Genomic DNA, 19679 nt, shown 5'->3' with positions numbered 1-19679 from the left:
CTGACTTTTCTCTAAATAAAAAGTGATAAGAGGCCGGGCATGGTGGCTCATGCCTGTAAGCCCAGCACTTTGGGAGGTCAAGGCAGGCAGATTACCTGAGGTCAGGAGTTTGAAACCAGCCTGTCCAACATGGCGAAACCCTGTCTCTACTAAAAATACAAAAATTAGCTGGGTATGGTGGTACATGCCTGTAATCCCAGCTACTCGGGAAGCTGAGGCAGGAGAATTGCTTGAACCCAGGAGGCAGAGGTTGCAGTGAGCCGAGATCACACCACTGCACTCCAGCATGGGTGACAAGAGCAAGACTGTCTCAGCAGCAACAACAACAACAAAAAAGTGATAAGAGATGATAAAATAAACAAACATAACTGCAAACTTCCAGTGTTCTGAATCTAGTTAACAAGAGCCTTTTCTTGATCAAAACCAACATCAATGCCACAAAAGTGTATGAAAATTAAGCAGCACTTACAGTTAACTGTAGCCAGTGTGATGGAAGGATAATTATAATAAGCTATTGCTGATGAGTAAAGTTATAACCAACAGAGTAATGCAGGTAAGAGGATGAGTAAAAAAATTAACATTTTGGTACAAATGCCGTATTTTTGCCAACCAATAATGAAAAACTACCAGTGACTACATCCTCCTGATTTGTAAGCACAATCCTCTATGATAAAAAAGTTTGAAGGTGACAACACCTTCATGGCCAATTACACTTATCTATATATGTAGCCATTCACCTTAAAATAAAGACACTCTTCTAACTTTACAGGGTGCCAAAGGATTCTGTCCTCTATTACTTCCTTGGTTTGGCTTCTTTTTTTTTTTTTTTTTTTTGAGACAGAGTCTTGCTCTGTCACCTAGGCTGGAGTGCCGTGGTGCGATCTCGGCTCCCAGGGTCTGCAACCTCTGCCCCCAGGGTCCAAGAGATTCTTGTGCCTCAGCCTCCAGAGTAGCTGGAATTACAGGCACGCGCCACCACATCTGGCTAATTTTTGTATTATTAGTAGAGACATGGTTTCACCAGGTTGGCCAGAATAGCTCGAACTCCTGACCTCAGGCAATCTGCCCGCCTTGGTCTCCCAAAGTGCTGGGATTACAGGTGTGAGCCACCATGCCTTCTTTTCAAATACTGGAGAAATACATTAAGGATCACTGAATGTCTGTGAGCACCTATCTTTCTCAGGCATATTTTTCCAAGTTACAAAATGCTTTTCAAACAGGTCATCATCAGGCGGTCACCCCAAATGACTGACATGTAAGATACTGAAGACTCATTTGGAAATCTCGAGCCTGACCTTGAGTCCTGAAGGGCAATGACCCTTATTTCTATAGCAGAATACCTGGGAGTGTAGATGCCTTTTCTTAGGCATGCATAGAAATACTTCCTGGAAAATAGCTTTCCTCCTCTCCCCCACCCCTTATTTCCCAATGCTGGGGTAGCCACTGAAGCCTTTGTGTCTTATTTACCATGAAGGAATATTTTGAAGCTATTAGAAGTGATCCTTGGTTGTTACCAAGGTTATATAGAGATCTCAAAAATATTTATGTTATCATGTTATAAACGTGGCAAAATATAAAATGCACTGTCTGCAACTATGCAGAAAATACATGTACATACGGAAAGCAACGTGTAAAACAATTAAGTAGCTATGTTAGGCTAAGTATATTAATGTGAGATGATTTTCAAAATTACAAACTAAAATTTTCACTTATATTAATTTTGCATTAATACGTTTTGAAGCAAATATTATACATACGATAGTGAAAACAGTACTCGCTATAAGTATACTTCAAATTCTGAATTAAAGAAGCTTTTAGGGGCTGCCCTTGCAAAATCTTAGCATTTAGTATAATGTTGTTTCTATGGGGAAAAAAAGCACAAAAAAATGGCACCAAACAACTAATTCACACACTCCATCAAAAGAGCTGGTGTTAAGTGGGGACTGCAATCATTATCTACCAAACAGCCCACACAAATTTGTTCCTCCTTCTCTAATACTGCAGTTCCAGTTTATTTGCTGTCACCTGCAAGACAGCATGCAGGAAACAAAGAAAGGGATCAAGATGTGAACTTGCTTTCACGCGCTGTGTTTTATGACCATCTGCAGAAACAAATCCAGGAGGAAAGGCATCATTTGCAGAATTCATTTTTCCAGGCTATCCCTGTCCCTAATTAACACAGATAATTCTGAGTTTGCCATATCATAATTTATTAACCATATTAAATTAATCTAATCAGCTGTAAAACAGGAGAGGACAACAGTACAAGTTTTAATAAAGTGAGCTCACTGGGGCAGGGTTCTGTAGCTCACACCTATAATCCCAGCACTTTGGGAGACCAAGCAGGAGGATCGCTTGAGCCCAGGAGTTTGAGACCAGCTTGGGAAACATAGGAGACTCTATCTCTACAAAAAAAAATAAAACAATTAGCCAGGTGTGGTGGTGTGTGCCTGTAGTCCCAACTACTTAGGAGGCTAAGGTGGGAGAATTGCTTGAGCCTAGGAGGTCGAGGCTGCAGTGAGCCATGTTTGTGTCTCCAGCCTGGGTGACTACACTCCAGTGTGGGTGACAAAGTAAGACACTGTGAAAGAGAAAGAAAAGGAAGAAAAGGAAAGAGAAAGGAAAGGAAAGAGAAAGGAAAGGAAAGAGAAAGGAAAGGAAAAGAAAGGAAAGGAAAGGAAAAGAAAAAAGAAAAGGGAAAGGAAAGAAAAGAAAAGAAAAGAAAAGAAAAAAGAGGGTGCTCACTGGATTTTAAAAGCTGCTCAGCTGAGGATCATGGTGAATTCCCACACAAAGGGCAAAAGCACCCTTGGTGAACAATTTGATTTGTTATATTTTTAACTCATCTATCTGTTTATAAAGCCGCATAATACAATGAAGTTAAGAACAAAACAAAACAGCAGGTATGTACAGATTATTTTAAAAATAAATCCAGGGGTTCAGAGGGTGAAGAATTCTGGGTTCCTGGGTGAACAGAGCCAGAATGTTTCCATATATGAACAGTTGAGGAAAACAACCAAAACTAAACAAAACAAAATTGAACATCAAGTTGTAAATTTACCTCTGCAATTGAAAAGTTAGTATTTTACTATGTTAACTTCATTTACCCAGTTTCTGACTGATTCAAAAGTACTTCTGCAGCACCCTAACAGTAACCCTAAGTTACTAACATGAAAAACAAAAACAGAACTATTCACTCACAGATAACTTTACAGACACAGTGTCATTTCAAAGATGTCCTCAGGCAAGCCTGGGGCAGGATTTCCACATCTGGTGGTCACAGTGTTGGTGTTCTCAGTTTGGTCCTCATTGTCATTAGGTCAGGAAATACATACAACAATGGATGCAAATGTCAGAGGCGTGTGAATCAGAGCAACTCCATCTTATACAAGAGCAGGGTAAAATAAGGCTGAAACCCACTGGGCTCCATTCCCAGATGGCTAAGGCATTCTAAGTCACAGGATGAGACAGGAGGTCAGCACAAAATAAAGGTCAGGAAGACCTTGCTGATAAAACAGGTTGCCCTAAAGGAGCCAGCCCAAACCCACCAAAAACAAAATGGCCACGAGTGACCTCTGGTCGTCCTCACTGTTACATTCCCACCAGCACCATGACAGTTTACAAATGTCATGGCAACGTCAAGAAGTTACCCTATATGGCCTAAAAAGGGGAGGCATGAATAATCCACCCTTTGTTTAGCATATCATCAAAAAATAACCACAAAAATGGGCAACCAGCAGCCCTAGGGGCTGCTCTGTCTATGGAGTAGCCATTCTTTTACTCATTTACGTTCTTAATAAACTTGCTTTCACTTTGCACTGCAGACTCGCCCTGAATTCTTTCTTGCATAAGATCCAAGAACCCTCTTTTGGGGTCTGGATCAGAATCCCTTTCCTGTAACACAAAGAAGTCAAGAAATGTGAAAACACAATGACTATGTATTTTTAACCTCAAATGGTCTATCAGCAGAATGAGAAGTGTGAAGGAAAATGTCACTGGCCATTTTAGGAACAGATCACAACCATAGATGGCAAATCTTTGCATGAATTTCTGAGGGTGAGAGAAGAAAGCAGGAAAAAATGTGTGCATTCTGAAAAATTGATATTTAATCTATTTTGGATAGGTAATATACCTTTGCAGGCCTCAAAGTTGAAGGCTGAAGTCTGTATTTGGAGACTATGATACTGAAGTCAGAAAAGTGGGAGATTTGGCCCCTTATCAGATTTACAACCAATTCCTTATCCTACATGTGAGTATAATCCATTTATCAAATTGTAGATAAAAACATATATATATAATCCATAGATCAAATTGTAGTTTTCTGTTCTGAAAACTGACAGAGGCTGCTTCATTCTAGCTATGTAACAGATATGGCTAAAGAGTGCTCAACCACACGTGATAGATACAATAAGGTTTACCTGAGTCAAATGAAGTCAAATTTAGCAAAAATCAAATTGACTAATGAAAGGGCAAATTTCAAGATTTAATTTGACAAAGAATGAGTGGCTGGGCACGGTGGCTCACACTGTAATCCCAGCACTTCGGGAGGCATAGGTGAGAGGATCACTTGAGCCCAGGAGTTCAACACCAGCCTGGGAACACAGCAAAATCCCGTCTCTACAAAAAATACAAAAATTAGCCAGGCAGGTGGCAAGCGCCTGTAGTCACAGCTACTGAGAGGGTTGAGGTGGGTGGATCGCTTGAGCCCAGGAGGTCGAGGCTACAGTGAGCTATGATCATGCCACTGTACTCCATCCTGGGTGACAGAGCCAGACCTTCTCTCAAAAAGAAAACAACAACAAAAACAAAAACAAAAAAACAGAGAAGGAAAAAAAATAATAAATTATTCCTGTCAATTAGCTAAACAAGAAAAAAGAAAAAGAATTAGTGGGCACCTCCACGAGCCTGACACTATGCTAGGCACTGAGGAATTCAACAATGAAGTTAGGAGTCTCAAGGAGCTCCTACGCTAATAGTCATTAAAATTTCATCATGTGAAAATCCTACTCCATACTGGTGTCTTTGTTAAAGACAATATTCCAAGGTTCGCTGTTTAGGAGCAGGAATTAACAACAGATGACAAACTAACAAAACCATGATTTCCTAAAATGTGACACTGTCTGCTTTAATTCTGCCATTTCCAGAAGCAAGTATATATTTATCACCCAAAAGGCTGAGAGTAAGCAAGTGGCATTTGTCTGTCACAAATGGCAAAAAGTGTAATTAGTAACTTTTCATGTTGTTTAGAAACAAATTCGGCTTAAAATATATGACAGCAATAGAAATTAAAAGTACTCAATACACCACCACTTTTGCATTCTCTCCTAGCACTCCAGTAAATAAACTCTAGTCTTGGTCAAGTTTGAAATTCTGACTTGTAAGAGCTTTGATGACTAGCTAAAAATAAAAATTATCAAACATATTTATAAGGAATGGTAATACTAAAAACTCCATCACAGTTAAGTTACATTAACAAAGGCTAAGGGGCTCAGCAAACTTTGGTAGTGCAGCTGCAGTCTTGAATCCTGACTCCAAAGTCCTTTGTTTGATAAGCATGATGATATTACATTAAAGATGATATTATATTTATTGTGTACCTACTATGTGCCAGGTAGAACTATAGGAAATAGCCATCCCTAACCCTCATTTCACTGATAAAGAGCCTACAGCTCTAAGAGGTTGAGTAACTTATACAAAATAACAAGAAAGTGGCAGAGCTGGGGTTTCAGCCCATGTCTGCCCATCTCTGACGTCTGATTTTCCCTTGTTGGGCTAAGGATGAGAATTCTGTGTCTCAAGTGACTCTAACAGGAGAATCAACCTTTAGAGTCCACCCTGGAGGTGGTACTAGCTCAGATTATGGAGGATTTGGGAGGAATCTGTTTCCAATACATCCCTTAAAACTGAACCTAACTCCAGATTATGTCGAGATCACAAAAGGAAAATTGGTTCATTCCTGGTGGACCTAAACATTAGGAATTAGTTCTTTGAGCCTCTGAGTATGCTTAGCATAGCCATTTTATTATGAAATCCTTATTTCTAGATTAATCTGAAATAGATCTGATCATCCTCACAAACTAGAGAAGACCCCATCTATGTAGGTCTGTTTTGATTCAGAATGAAGCTATCTCCCAAGGCAAGGTTCAAAATAAGAGATGTTAAGGAGATAGGGCAATAGGTAATTTTCCACTCATATGATTGAAATCCATCCCATGTCAGCCTATGTGACAGGGACTGTGACACTCATGCTGCTCCAGGAAACATGATCTTGGTTCTACAGTATGGCTAGGAAGAACTAAAAAAGTTTGGATACCTGGGGTATTATCAGTGGTCAAATGTACTTGGCCATTTGAAGCATACCTTTTAAACACACATAAATATCTTCCAACATGGAATGAATGCTTTCTATAACTTTTCTCTATCTAATTATAGTAGCATCCTCCAATTCTGAGTTTATAATGAGAAAGAAACTATGTTGGAAACAACTACAAATGATAAAAATAAAATACGGCCAGCTGGCAGACTGCTCTACAACATCATTGAGGCTCCCTGCATCACTTGAATAAAGCCTGATAGTTTATAAGCGTTTCCTTGTTTTGATCATCACAGACAACAACCCTGAAGATGTGGGTATAACAGGAATCATAACCTCCACACAGAGAGAATGAGTGACTTACCCAACACCACAGTGCTATAAGTGACAGTGATTCCAAATCCAATACTCTGTCCACTACATCACACTGCTTCATTAGGAGACATTTTGTGGGATAATAAAATGGGTTGCTTTTATTCCTCTATCTGAGGCCGCACTATAGAAGAAAACAATATAAAGACAAAAGAAAAACTCCTTTTTTGGAACAGTGTATCAGTCAGGGTCTAGTCAGGAAAAAGAAATCAAATACAGTCATGTGTCACTTAATCACCAAGTACAGTCATGTGTCACTTAACAACCAGTACAAGTACAGTCACGTGTCTTCAAGTACAGTCATGTCACTTAACAATCAGTACAAGTACAGTCATGTGTCTTCAAGTACAGTCATGTGTCACTTAACAACCAGAACGTTCTGGGGAATGCAGTTAGGTGGTTTCATCTTTGTGCAAACATCATAGCATGTACTACACATCTAGTCTACGTGGTATAGCCTATTTATTGCTCCTAGGCTACAAACCTACATAGTATGCTACTGTACCAAATACTGCAGGCAATTGTAACACAGTGGTATTTATGTATTTAAACATATCTAAACATAGAAAAAGCACAGTAAAAACATGGCATAAAAGATAAAAAATGGTGGCTGGGCCCAGTGGCTCATGCCTATAATCCCAGCACTTTGGGAGGCCGAGGCAGGTGGATCACCTGAGGTCAGGAGTTCGAGACCAGCCTGGCCAATATAGTGAAACCCCGTCTCTACTAAAAACACAAAAATTAGCCAGGCATGGTGCAGGCGCCTGTAGTCCCAGCTACTCGGGAGGCTGAGGCAGGAGAATTGCTTGAACCCAGGAAGCGGAGGTTGCAGTGAGCCGAGATCAAGCCACTGCATACCAGCCTGGGCAACAGAGCAAGACTCTGTCTCAAAAAAAAAAAAAAAAAAAAGTAAAATAAAAATGGTATACCTATATAGGGTACTTAGCATGAAAGGAGCTTGCAGCACTGGAAGTTGCTCTGAATGAATCAATGAGTGACTGGTGAGTGAATGTGAAGGCCTAGGACATTACTATACACTACTGTACACTCTATAAACACTATACACCTAGGCTATACCAAAATTATATTTAAAAAATAAGGTAACTGTAGTACAACGTTACAATAGTTATGATGTCACTAGGCAACAGAAATGTTTTGGCTCCATTATAATCTTATGTGGGCTGGGCATGGTGGCTCACACCTGTAATCCCAGCACTTTGGGAGGCCAAGGCGGGTGGATCACTTGAGGTCAGGAGTTCGAGGCCAGCCTGACCAACATGGCGAAACCCCATCTCTACTGAAATTACAAAAAAAATTAGTTGGGTGTCGTGGCACATGCCTGTAGTCCCAGTTACTCGGGTGGCTGAGGCAGGAGAATTGCTTGCACCCAGGAAGCAAAGGTTGCAGTGAGCCGAGATTGTGCCACTGCACTCCAGCCTGAGCAACAGAGTGAGAATTGGTCTCAAATAATCACCACCACCACCACCATCATCATCATCATCATCATCACCACCACCACCACCACCATCATCATCATCTTATGGGACGACCATTGTATACATGATCCATCATTTACCAAAATGTTATGTGGTGCATGACTGTATTTACAACAGAAGGAATTTAATAGAGGGAACCAGCTAGATAAGCCATTAAGTTGCTGCAAACTATACTGGGGACGGTAAAAGGTTTAACAACAGCAGGGAGCCACTACCACCCCTTAGCTGGAGAAACAAAAGGAGGAGATGGTGTTACGGGAACTGAAGACCTAGAGTCACTTGACAAGAACTATGATGGTCCTGTCCAGTGAGAGCTAAGGCCAGAGAGAAACAGTCTCTGCTACAGAAGCCACCCAAGGCAGGAAGGGAAAAAGAGAAATATCTTGGTTTCTCCCTTTCTCCTCTTACACTATTTCCTGCCAGTTTCTCTAATTGGCTGAACCCAGTCTGAAGCTAGCTGACCCAGGAGCCTGGGTGGAGAAAGAGGGAAGAATGAAAGTTAGAGAAAACTGACCGAGGGCTACAGTTAATCCTCAGCTGCAATAATCAAATATGTGACTGTTACAAGCAACTGAGATTTTGGGGTTGTATAACTGCAAAAGCTAACTGATACACACCTCCACAAACATCAAGGAGGTAAATAAATAAGCAGACAGAAGTGAAATAAATGGAGAATCAAAAGTGAAATCACAGCAATAATTACTTTTAATAATTGCTTTGAAGGCATTTCCACTACTAATTTGTGAGCCCAGGATGGAAGGCAAACACATGTACAGACCCCCAGCCATGCCCCAGTCCTGAAGGAGAAGTCCATTCAGGAACCTGTCTAGCAATGTGGTAGGATCCCCAGCTAGCGGTGGAGATGAGCCCTGGCCAGGACTGTCTTGTAGCTTCACAATTAACTGGGCAGTTCGGGACAGGATAACCCGGTGAACTAGGAGTGTCATGCTGGCAACTCAGGAGCCAGGACTTCCAAAAAGGAAGTTTGTCACTGAGTCAGCGATGTTGCCAAGCCCTAAGCCAGAGCAGTACTAATATAGCTCAAAGGTAACCACTGATATGGCCACTCAAGCTTTTTGCTTATAATACTTCCAGCACAGTACTAGCTTCCATCATAATACACACAGCATAGCTTCACTAGTTATTTATAATCCCTCCCTTCTCCCAAAGTAGACTGTATGTACCACAGGATACTGGATACCTTTTTAGCTTATGTAACTCTACAATTACCCATCTTAAAATAAATGGCCCCATCCAACATATCCAATGTTACTTTTCACAATTCCTCAGCAAACAACCTCACAAATGCCCCTTTCATGCTCTGTGGTATTCCCTGCCTCTAAGCATTTTTCAAGATCTCCCCATTGTCTGATACATTCTCCATCCTTTCCATCTAAATCCTGAAAGTGCTTCAAGATTCAGAAACTCTACCTCCTCTGTCCTCCAGTTATCCCAGCCAACTCTGCTCACTCTCTACCCTAAACTCCTACAGAATTTAGAATGCATATCATTATGCAGGCGGCATTTAATTATTTTTGTTGTTTCATATAAGTTTTACCTTCCCAATTACACTTGAACAGAGGATCTAGCACTGTATACAGCTGATTGAGTAAGTGCCTGATAAATGTTTAAAGGGATAAATGAAAGATAAACCCTTTTAAAAAAAAGCAAGAGCCTCATCTTTTACTTACAGTACTTCATTTGGAACCTCCCTCCTGTTTGCCAAGCAAGTAATAGGCACTCAATGAACACTTCTTGACATTGATCAATTACTTTGGAATACAATCAGGTTTACATATGTCCAAATTGATCCTACTGGAATGCATCTTAATGGCTGGCAAACGAAGTTACATATTTGGGTAACTTTAAGAGATAAAACAAAAAAGTGAAACACAAAAAAACACTAAAATATGAAACCACTGAAAGTTTCATAAAATAGCACTTGACTCTTACTCCTCCTTACTCTTATATCTGCAGTGAACACTACTCTGTCTTCTATTTTCATGTTCATGTCCTATTGTCTTTCACTCCATTAAAAAAAAAAAAGTTGGTCTGTACACAGTTGACTTCATGACCCAATAAAGGGTTGTAATCCATATTAAAAACACTGCCTAAAGATCATTCTAGAACAATTTTCTTAAATTATTAAGAAAAGTACAAATGACAAAACAGTACTAAGCATACATAAAGTAGATGTCTTCATTTTAGAACGAAGAAAAGGCAACAATGCAGTCTCTTCTACAGAAATGAAATAGAATGAAAGGTTCTGCTACCATTGTCTCAATTCTAATCACATTTTAATTTAGACAGGTTTAGGCGTTCGGATGATTTTTTTAAATTCCACACACTGAAATAAATACCAATTCTGTAATTATATTAAAAGGCCTGATATAAGGGCTACCACTGAAGTGGAGGGAAATAATTGGATATTTCATGTTGGTTAGAAAGTCTTACTTTCTTCAGAAACCATAGTTTTCTTAACACGTGGACAACAATCACAAAACCAAATGTTGCGGATGTCTCTATGGTGTGTGGGAACTTCTACCATTTTCCCAACAACTAGAATGGCTTCCAGAGTTCATGCAGAAAGAGTAGAAAGCAGAAAACCAAAAAAGAAGAGAGACAATAGACTCATTACCCAAGTGACCCTCTCAAAAACACAGCCAGTGAAGCCAGGAGCAGAAGCCTTCTATCAATATAGGCTCAACAGTAAAAGACCCACTTTTCTTTCATGGAAAAAAAGGGATCTGTCTGATCAAATACAGCCTCCATAGAATTGGTTTTTCTAAAAAATGAGACAAGTCTTCAGTGGCAAACTGCCCTACAGCAGTGGCTTTCTGCCTTTTTTGACCTGCTGGTAAGAAATAATTTTTCTATAACAACACATTCCACATATATACATACTTACATAACTGAAACAAAAGTTTTATGAAATAGCACTTGACTCTTACTGCTCGTTATTCTTACATGTGCAGTGGACTCTGTGTTCTCTTACCTATTCTCATGTTCTTGTCTGTTCTCTTTCAATTCATTAAAAAAAAAAAAAAAGTTGGTCTGGACACAGTAAATTGACTTCCTGACCCAGTAATGGGCTGCAACACTTATTGAAAACATTGACCTAAAGAACATTCTGGAAGTCAAGGTCACATTCTCTCTCTCAAGCTCTTTCTCTCTCTCTTTCTTTCTTTTTTTTTTTTTTTTTTTGACAGAGTCTCACTCTTTCGCCAGGCTGGAGTGCAGTGGCGTGATCTCGGCTCACTACAACCTCTGCCTCCCGGGTTCAAGCGATTCCCCTGCCACAGCCTCCTGAGTAACTGGGATTACAGGCACACGCCACCACCCCCGGCTAAATTTTTGTATTTTAGTAGAGACAGGGTTTCACCATGTTGGCCAGGATGGCCTCGATATCCTGACCTCGTGATCCACCCGCCTCAGCCTCCCCACGCCCAGTGATCTCTCTTTCAAAACAAAACAAAACAAAACAAATCCACTGCTGGAAGAAAAGGTCATTTTAGTTTCACTTTTTAGTGAGAGAAAGGAAAATGACAACTTCAGGGTCTTGTATATAGTTGCCCCTAAAATATTTGTTAAACTTAAGAGGCTATTCTAAAGTATTTTTTTCTTCCTATTTTGTGAGTAAAGTAACATATTAGGGAGCAGGGAGGCTAAGATTTAAAGGAAAAAAGGAGAATTCCAATAATGGAAATACTGAGCAACATGCCTAATATTGAGTATGACATTGCCAGGAATTCCTCTATCACCTGAGATACTTTGATTTATCAGCCTAAGGTCAAGAAACAAAAGAGAGAAAGGCCCATCACAAAAGGCCAGAAGACTTCAGCGGTTTGGTAACTGACCTCATTTCAAATGAATGAAGTGGGACTATGCCCTTTAAATGAGGAAATAATTGCCTGCAAAATCAATGACTCCAGCTTAAAACAATCCAGAATGGCTAAAGCACAAACTTTTAGAACAAAATGCAGCCAAACAAAATGAGCTTCAGATTAGATAACCCCGTATAGTGGAGTCCAATGATATTCTTTAAGATACTCTCCTGAGATCCCTGCTCAACAGATAATGATGCTGACAGATATAATGGGATAGGCTATCATTAATAAAAATAGCTATCACTTCTCAAGAGCCCACTTAGGGCCAGGCACTGGGTTAGGTACTGAATATACCTTATCACTATTCTCGTAACAAGTCTGCAAGAGGGCTTTAATCCCCATTTAACATAAGAGGAAACAGAGGTCCAGATAAGTAACTTGCCTATACTTGTAGAAAGTGATAAAACTGGGATAATGAACTCAATTGTTATATTTTAAACCTTCACCTCCCATTGGTACATTTCTTTTGCCAACATAAGGGTAGAAGCATTAAAAAAAAAAAAAAAAAAAAAAAAGAACAGATAACCACATGTACAACATACATGAAGCAATAGGAAGGAAGGGAGGAAGGGGAAAAAAGACAAAAAGGAACTGGTCCTTTTAAATAAGAAAGACACATTACTTCAGAAAATGGCAGCTTCTCTTAGTTTGGAACCTAAGCTTTAGCTCTATAGTTCTAAGTGTCTATTTTAACAGCAGTTATTACTATGTGAGCTCTGTAGTCTCAATCCAGGGAAAAGAATCTTGCCACTAGAAGAATAATTTTAAAGTGAGAGTCTGCTTTTGATACAAATATTTGATACAGATACTAAGTGGAATAAACATAGCAATCTACCCTTCTCTCTCCTGAAAAACTGTCTTTATCACATTTTACTTTAAATTTAAAGACAGTTTAAAAAATTGCCTTTACCACATTTTACTTTACTTTACTTTAAATTGTTTAGATTTTCCTCAAATTAAAAAGACAAGCTAAAGAAAAGGTAATAAAATATTATTAAAGGCAATGCTTTAATTATACAGCATGGAAACCACTCATTTGCACAATGAGCATTTTATAGCTGAATGAAACTCTTCTCAAGCTTGGGGAAAACACTCAGAGGTATTCAAAATAATTAGTCCTTTGATCCTTCATTTGGTTTCAAATGGCCATAAGTGACTCTCCAAACTTGGTCAAGGATCTGGAGTTATTATACACAGTACCGCCCAACAGTCTTCTTGGTTAAGGCTTTCTCACTGACCCAAAAACATGGCACATAGTGAAAAACATTTTCCTTAAATGTCTAAATTGCTGCTGGAATAAATACTGGAAAAGATTGGAAACTTCCAATGGAAAACCCCCATATTCCATTCAATACTTTTAAATGTAAAGGACATTTATTTTTACATCTTTTACACAAAAAGAAAGTAATCATATAGAACAATCCTAACGCCATTATGCTTATTCCTCAAACCATTAGGCCCCCATATGTACCATCTTTTCATCCATCTCTCAAAGTACATTTGAATTCCTTTTATCTGACTAATCATACATTAATCATATATGATTTACCTAATGAGATATCTGATTATTCTTTCTAAAGATGAAGGAAACTACCATGAGCTCAGAGGATATAAGGAAATGAAATGAAAGAAAATTAGATTCAGTGGAACTAAGAGAAACACAGATGTAATCAACCCATGTGCATCTAGTCAGAGGCCAACTTCTCCCTGGCAAAAGTCCCCCAGTGTGTGAGCAACAGAGACTACTGCACTGATACCACTTTATGACTAAAAAAGGAGGAATACTTTACAAGTTAAAACTTTTTTTTTTTTGAGACGGAGTCTCACTCTGTCACCAAGGCTGGAAGGCAGTAGCCCAGTCTCGGCTCACTGCAACCTCTGCCTCCCAGGTTCAAGTGATTCTCCTGCCTCAGCCTCCCAAGTAGCCGGGACTACAGGCTCATACCACCATGCCCGACTAATTTTGTATTTTTAGTAGAGACGGGGTTTCATCATATTGGTCAGCCTGGTCTTGAACTCCTGCCTTGTGATCTGCCTGCATCGGCCTTCCAAAGTGCTGGGATTACAGGCGTGAGCCACCGCGCCCGACCACAAGTCAGAACTTTTAAATCAGTGGCACTGAACATTTAAAAGCTGGATTGAGGCCAGGCACGGTGGTGGCTCATGCCTATAATCCCAGCACTTTGGCAGGCCGAGGCAGGTGGACTGCTCGAGCTCACGAATTCGAGACCAGCATGGACAACATGGTAGAATCCCATCTCCACTAAAATACAAAAAAAATTAGCCAGGTGTGGTGGTGTGCACCTGTAGTCCCAGCTACTCTGGAGGCTGAGGCAGGAGAATTGCATGAAACCAGGAGGCGGAGGTTGCAGTGAGCCGAGATTGTGCCACTGTACTCCAGTGGGGGAGAGACAGCAAGACTCCGTCTTCAGAAAATAAGTAAATAAATAAATTAATTAATTAAAGTAAAAGTTGGATTGAAACATTTATATGGACATTCAAAGAGAGGAGAAATCACAGTAGATAATATATATGAAAAATTATAAAGAAGAAAAACACATCATATGGTACTAAGATACTAATTATGGACTCTTGAAGAGGGTAATTTTCTTTTATTTTTCTTTTTTTTTTTTGAGACAGTGTCTCATTCTGTTGCCCAGACTGGAGTGCAGTGACGTAAAAAGGCTTACTGCAGCCTCAACCTCCTGGGTTCAAGTCATCCTCCCACCTCAGCCGCCAGACTAGCTGGGACCACAGGTGCATGTCACCACGCCTGGCTAATTTTTAAAATTTTTTACAGATACGGGGTCTCACCATGTTGCCCAGGCTGGTCTCAAATACCTGGGCTCAAGCAATCATCCTGCCTCAGCCCCCCAAAGTGCTGGAATTATAGGCATGAGCAGCTGTGCCTGGTCTATAGGGTAAAAATTTTAAGGGCAAATATAATACAGTTCCTCTTTCCTCTGTATGTTCTGCCAATTCCCACTTCAACTTTCAGTAAAAAGTAAAGGGTTGTGAAAATAAGACTGAGTTGACAATTTTAAAACTGGCTAAAATAAAAATGAAAATTATGAGGACCTCAGGCATTTTTCAAAATAAACTAGAAAGAACTTTCCTTCTGATAGTCCATTTACGAGTAGCAAAGTCTGTCATACAGGGATTCTCAATTCCTTCAAAGACTACAAAGAAATACAGTATGACAAAGATACAGTGTTAATTGGTTAAATTTTTACATAAGCATAAAAACTACTTACTCTTTACAAACTTGATATTGACCAGAAGGCAGTTTTTCATCTAATATGTTTGAAAAACCAGCAGTTAAGTAAAAAATATCAAGACGATTTTTGGAACACTTTAATCAGCAGTATAGAAGCATACAAATGAATTTTAAAATAAAATCAATGCATCAGTGAGTAATATCTAATATGAAAGTACTCACATTTCACGATGAGACTATGATCAGATGCAGAAAGGCAAAGGTCTAAATCCCAGTAGAGAAGGGATGGGTATGAGGGACAAAGGCCCTTGGACTGAATTATCAAGAGTGATGTCTTCAGCTTTCAGATTCCCAAAGCCCCTGTTGGTAGTTTGTGATAAACATGGTATTTGGTCACAAATAGCAACAGCAGGTATCTCTTGTGTCTAGAATGGGAAAGGAGCTCAGAATCCTGTGGAGACTGCAAACTCCTGACTCCATAAGAATGAGGTGGAAGGTCTGAGAACAGATGCCCTATTCAATTTTAAAGACCTTAGTAAACAAGAAAAATAAAATTAAATACTGTATGTGTGTTCCATAGGAAATTATTTTTATTTTTTCTTTTTGCAGGGGAGAACACCACTATATGCAGTTTTAGGAGGAAAAGATAAGAAACATGAATTCTCAGAAGCAGATTTTAACTCCCACAGCTCAAGGGTTACATTAAAAAAGAGAAATGAACTGCTGCTGAAATTAGAAGCAAGAGAACCCGCCCTGGTCACATCCACTGTCAGATGCAAAAGCTTTGTGAAGTGTTAGAAACTGGGCTGGGCATGGTGGCTCACGCCTGTAATCCCAGCACTTTGAGAAGCCGTGGTGGATGGCTTCTGGGCCTTTTGGCTAAGATCAAGTAAGAAGCTGTGGTAGGCGGATCACCTGACATTAGGAGTTCGAAAGCAGCCTGGCCAACGTGGTGAAACCCCATCTCTACTAAAAATACAAAAATTAGCCAGGCGTGGTGGCGTGTGCCTGTAATCCCAGCTACCCGGGAGGCTGAGGCAGGAGAACCGCTGCAACCCGGGAGGCGGAGGCTGCAGTGAGCCAAGATTGTGGCCCTGCACTCCAGCCTGGGTGACAGAGTGAGACTCCGTCTCAAAAAAAAAAAAAAAAAGAAAGAAAGAAACTGAGCATACCCATTTCCAAGGAATTCAACACCATTGGTGAACTCTTTTTCAAACTGAAATCAAACTCTTAGATAACTGCATTAGATCCTTTACCTCCCACACTGTAATACTCTGAAAGGAAGAGCCAATCAGAATTTTTAAACACTGGAAATTTCTACATTTTACATGTTGGTATAGAGAAGGAAACCACTTTTTTTTTTCCCCCTGAGACGGAGTCTCACTCTGTCACCCAGGCTGGAGTGCAATGGTGCAATCTCGGCTCACCGCAACCTCCACCGCCTAGGTTCAAGCAACTCTCCTGCCTCAGCCTCCCAAGTAGCTGGGATTACAGACACATGCCAACACACCCAGCTAATTTTTGTATTTTTAGTAGAGACGGGTTTCACCATGTTGGCCAGGCTGGTCTCAAACTCCTGACCTCGTGATCCGCCCGCTGCGGCCTCCCAAAGTGCTGGGATTACAGGCATGAGCCACTGTGCCTGGCCTGGAAACTACTTTTGTTTTGTTCTTGAGAGCAGACATAAGAGATGGGAATAAATGGAAAATGTAGAAAATTATTTGGAAGACAGAATTTACTCACTTTAAGTTTCAACACTCATATAAACAAAAGCAGTTGGAAAGAATTCATGTAGGAATTCCCCATAAGCAGAAGGAAGACTGTTTTGTTTTGGGTTTTTTTTAATTGTCCATATTACAACTTAAATTTACAACTTAAGCTTTTATCATTATTTTTAAAAAGAGAGCAGTATCATCTATAGTCATAAATGCACAGCCTACTGAATTTAAAAGAGGCGCACATTCCAGTTTTAGGCATAAGTACAGTAACTACATAGACTTGAACAAGAAATTCCTTATCCAGTACAGATTTTCTGAGCATTTGGCACCATACAGAAAACCATGATTTACTAAGCACCAATCAACTGACCTAAGTTACACTGTAACAGCACCCCTAGCCTAACCTCTGCTTTGCACCATGTCCCCCTCCACACATATCCACCCGGTTTTGGTAGTGAAATAGTACCTAGAAGACATTTGTCCTCATCGGATTTTATTTGAAGGAAGAAGTCAGAAAGGAATCATCTAGTAATAACTTAGTTACAATTTCAGGTACCAGCAGAGAAGCCGAAAAATGAAAATTAATCTGTGTACAAGCTAAAATTGTCCCTAGTTCTGAAAAGAGAATAGTCAGAACCTAGAGAGTTCCTTTTTGATTCCAAAGAGGGAGGGAAGGAAGGAAAGAAGGGAGGAAGAGAGGGAGGGAGGGAGGACTTAGACACTAAAACATGCTTTAGGACTCTGCCAAAGTCTTATTAAAAAAACTAAGACAAACCTCATAGTTAACTACTGACAGTGGCATGTGCTTTTAATTATATTCTGAAAATGTGCATGCAAGCAAGGCAAAATTATATCATGGTTCTCATTTACATTTATCATTGCCTCACTATGGGAATATATAATCACATACGGACATCTGTGGATGATTATATACGAAGATGGGCCTTTCAAGATCGAGTTTAAGAGTTCTAGTGTCTTGCTATTCACACACCAATCATGAAGCAATTCACTAGAGCTGTTTTAGGGAATACGGAAATATTTGGGGAAGTCCAGAGGCTGTCTCCTCATCACGTACGAAAATTTTGTAATAATTTCCTTCACCTCCCCCTCTCCCCACAGTAAAGCTCAGCAGTGACATTTCCTTTCCCCTGTCTAGTTATATGAATCACTTTGTACTTTACAACATTTTTAGGGATCCTGTGTTTTTACCTTCAATCAAAAGTGATGCCAAATTATCACTAATACATCTTGACTCTTCTGACCCCCAATCAGAATTTCCCCTCCCCTAACTGAAAGTGACATTTTCTAGTACAAAAATTTTCACGCAAAATGAGGTTAGAATAGAATAAACATGAGTCAGATGAACATGAACTGAAACAGAAAAATGTGCTGGTGCAATCCCTCCCTTAACAACTTTATCTCACAACCCAAGATGTTTAAAAATGATAAACATGGTGACCTATCCAAGAACAACCTGGATATCAAGTTTTCGTTGTTTGTGTTTTGCTGTGAACTAGTTCAGCATGCTTTGCTTGTTATACACCAAGGATGCCTCTACATCAACTCAGAACGAAAGACTACAATGCACTGTTCAGGAAGATGGGGCTTTTAGGCCAGGCACTGTGGCTCACACCTGTAATCCCAGCACTTTGGGATGCTGAGGCAGGAGGACTGCTTGAGCCCAGGAGTTCAAGACCAGTCCAGGCAACACAGAGAGACTCTCTCTCTTAAAAAATAAAATAAAATGAGCTGGGCATGGTGGGACACACCTGTAGTCCCAGCTACTTGGGAAGCTGAGGTGGGAGAATCACCTTAGCCTGGGAAGTCGAGGCTGCAGTGAGCCGTGACTGCGCCACTGCACTCCAGCCTAAACGACAGAGTGAAATCCTGTCTCTAAAAAAAAAGAAAAAAACACAGGGCTCTTCATGATGATGAATGATCAACTAGGGGCAACTCCCCTTCAGCCATGACAGATATGAGATGTCTATCAATATCTATCATGACCAGTCACTAGTCACAATTGACTAGTGTCAGTCAATATGTGACAATATTAAAAAAAATGTGGTGCTTGGCAAAAAAGTCCACCAAAACTATGACTACATTTAACTGGAAGTTAATTTTGAACACTATCACACTACCTGTACTTTTAAGAAAATACATTTAAAGAAAGTAAATACTAAACACAGTATCAGGAAGCTTTATAAAGGAAATATCAAACTACGGCTCTCTCTAAAGTCTTCCTTAAACATTCTTTCCTATTCTAATGGCCATCAAAGTTAAGGATATAAAAGGGTTAAACAAGAATCTCAATGAGAGAGATGGTGAACATATACAATCTGGGGTAGAACACAGTTACAATATCCCAGGACGTGAGACAATAATCTCCTAACCTCCTAACACAGAAAGGGACAAGAATTCACTCAATCTGGCTGTAGTTTCAGGAACATCTGTGAAGCATTTCCCAGTATTCTCAGTAATTTCTACACTTCCGATCTACAAAGGATATTCTACTATTTGTTCTCTTGTCAAAAAAGAAAAGTTAGGCCAAAAGAGATTTTAACACAGAACACTTAAGCTAATAAAAGCAGAGCTGGTCTTTCACTTTTATTTGGGTTTTTGCAGATAAGACACACATCTCAAACCAACCATAGAATCCTCCCCCAAACTCTTTCCCTG

The 19679-nt window shown here is 39.9% G+C and overlaps 1 protein-coding gene across 2 annotated transcripts in view; it reads right to left on the bottom strand.

Annotated features, from left to right (window-relative positions):
* RAB8B (RAB8B, member RAS oncogene family) overlaps positions 1–19679 on the bottom strand; it is a 79150-nt gene that overhangs the window by 37779 nt on the left and 21692 nt on the right. Inside the window, exon 2 of one of the 2 annotated variants that reach the window (XM_073995965.1) lies at positions 6678–6809. The exons of the other annotated variant lie outside the window; for it this stretch is intronic. The gene's annotated coding sequence lies outside the window, so the exon portion shown is untranslated. The remainder of the gene's footprint in view (positions 1–6677; positions 6810–19679) is intronic. 2 annotated transcript variants of the gene reach the window in all.

This window comes from Macaca fascicularis, chromosome 7 (genome assembly GCF_037993035.2).
Source record: "Macaca fascicularis isolate 582-1 chromosome 7, T2T-MFA8v1.1".
Classification (NCBI taxonomy): domain Eukaryota; kingdom Metazoa; phylum Chordata; class Mammalia; order Primates; family Cercopithecidae; genus Macaca; species Macaca fascicularis.
This window is presented reverse-complemented; position numbering and strand designations above follow the sequence as displayed.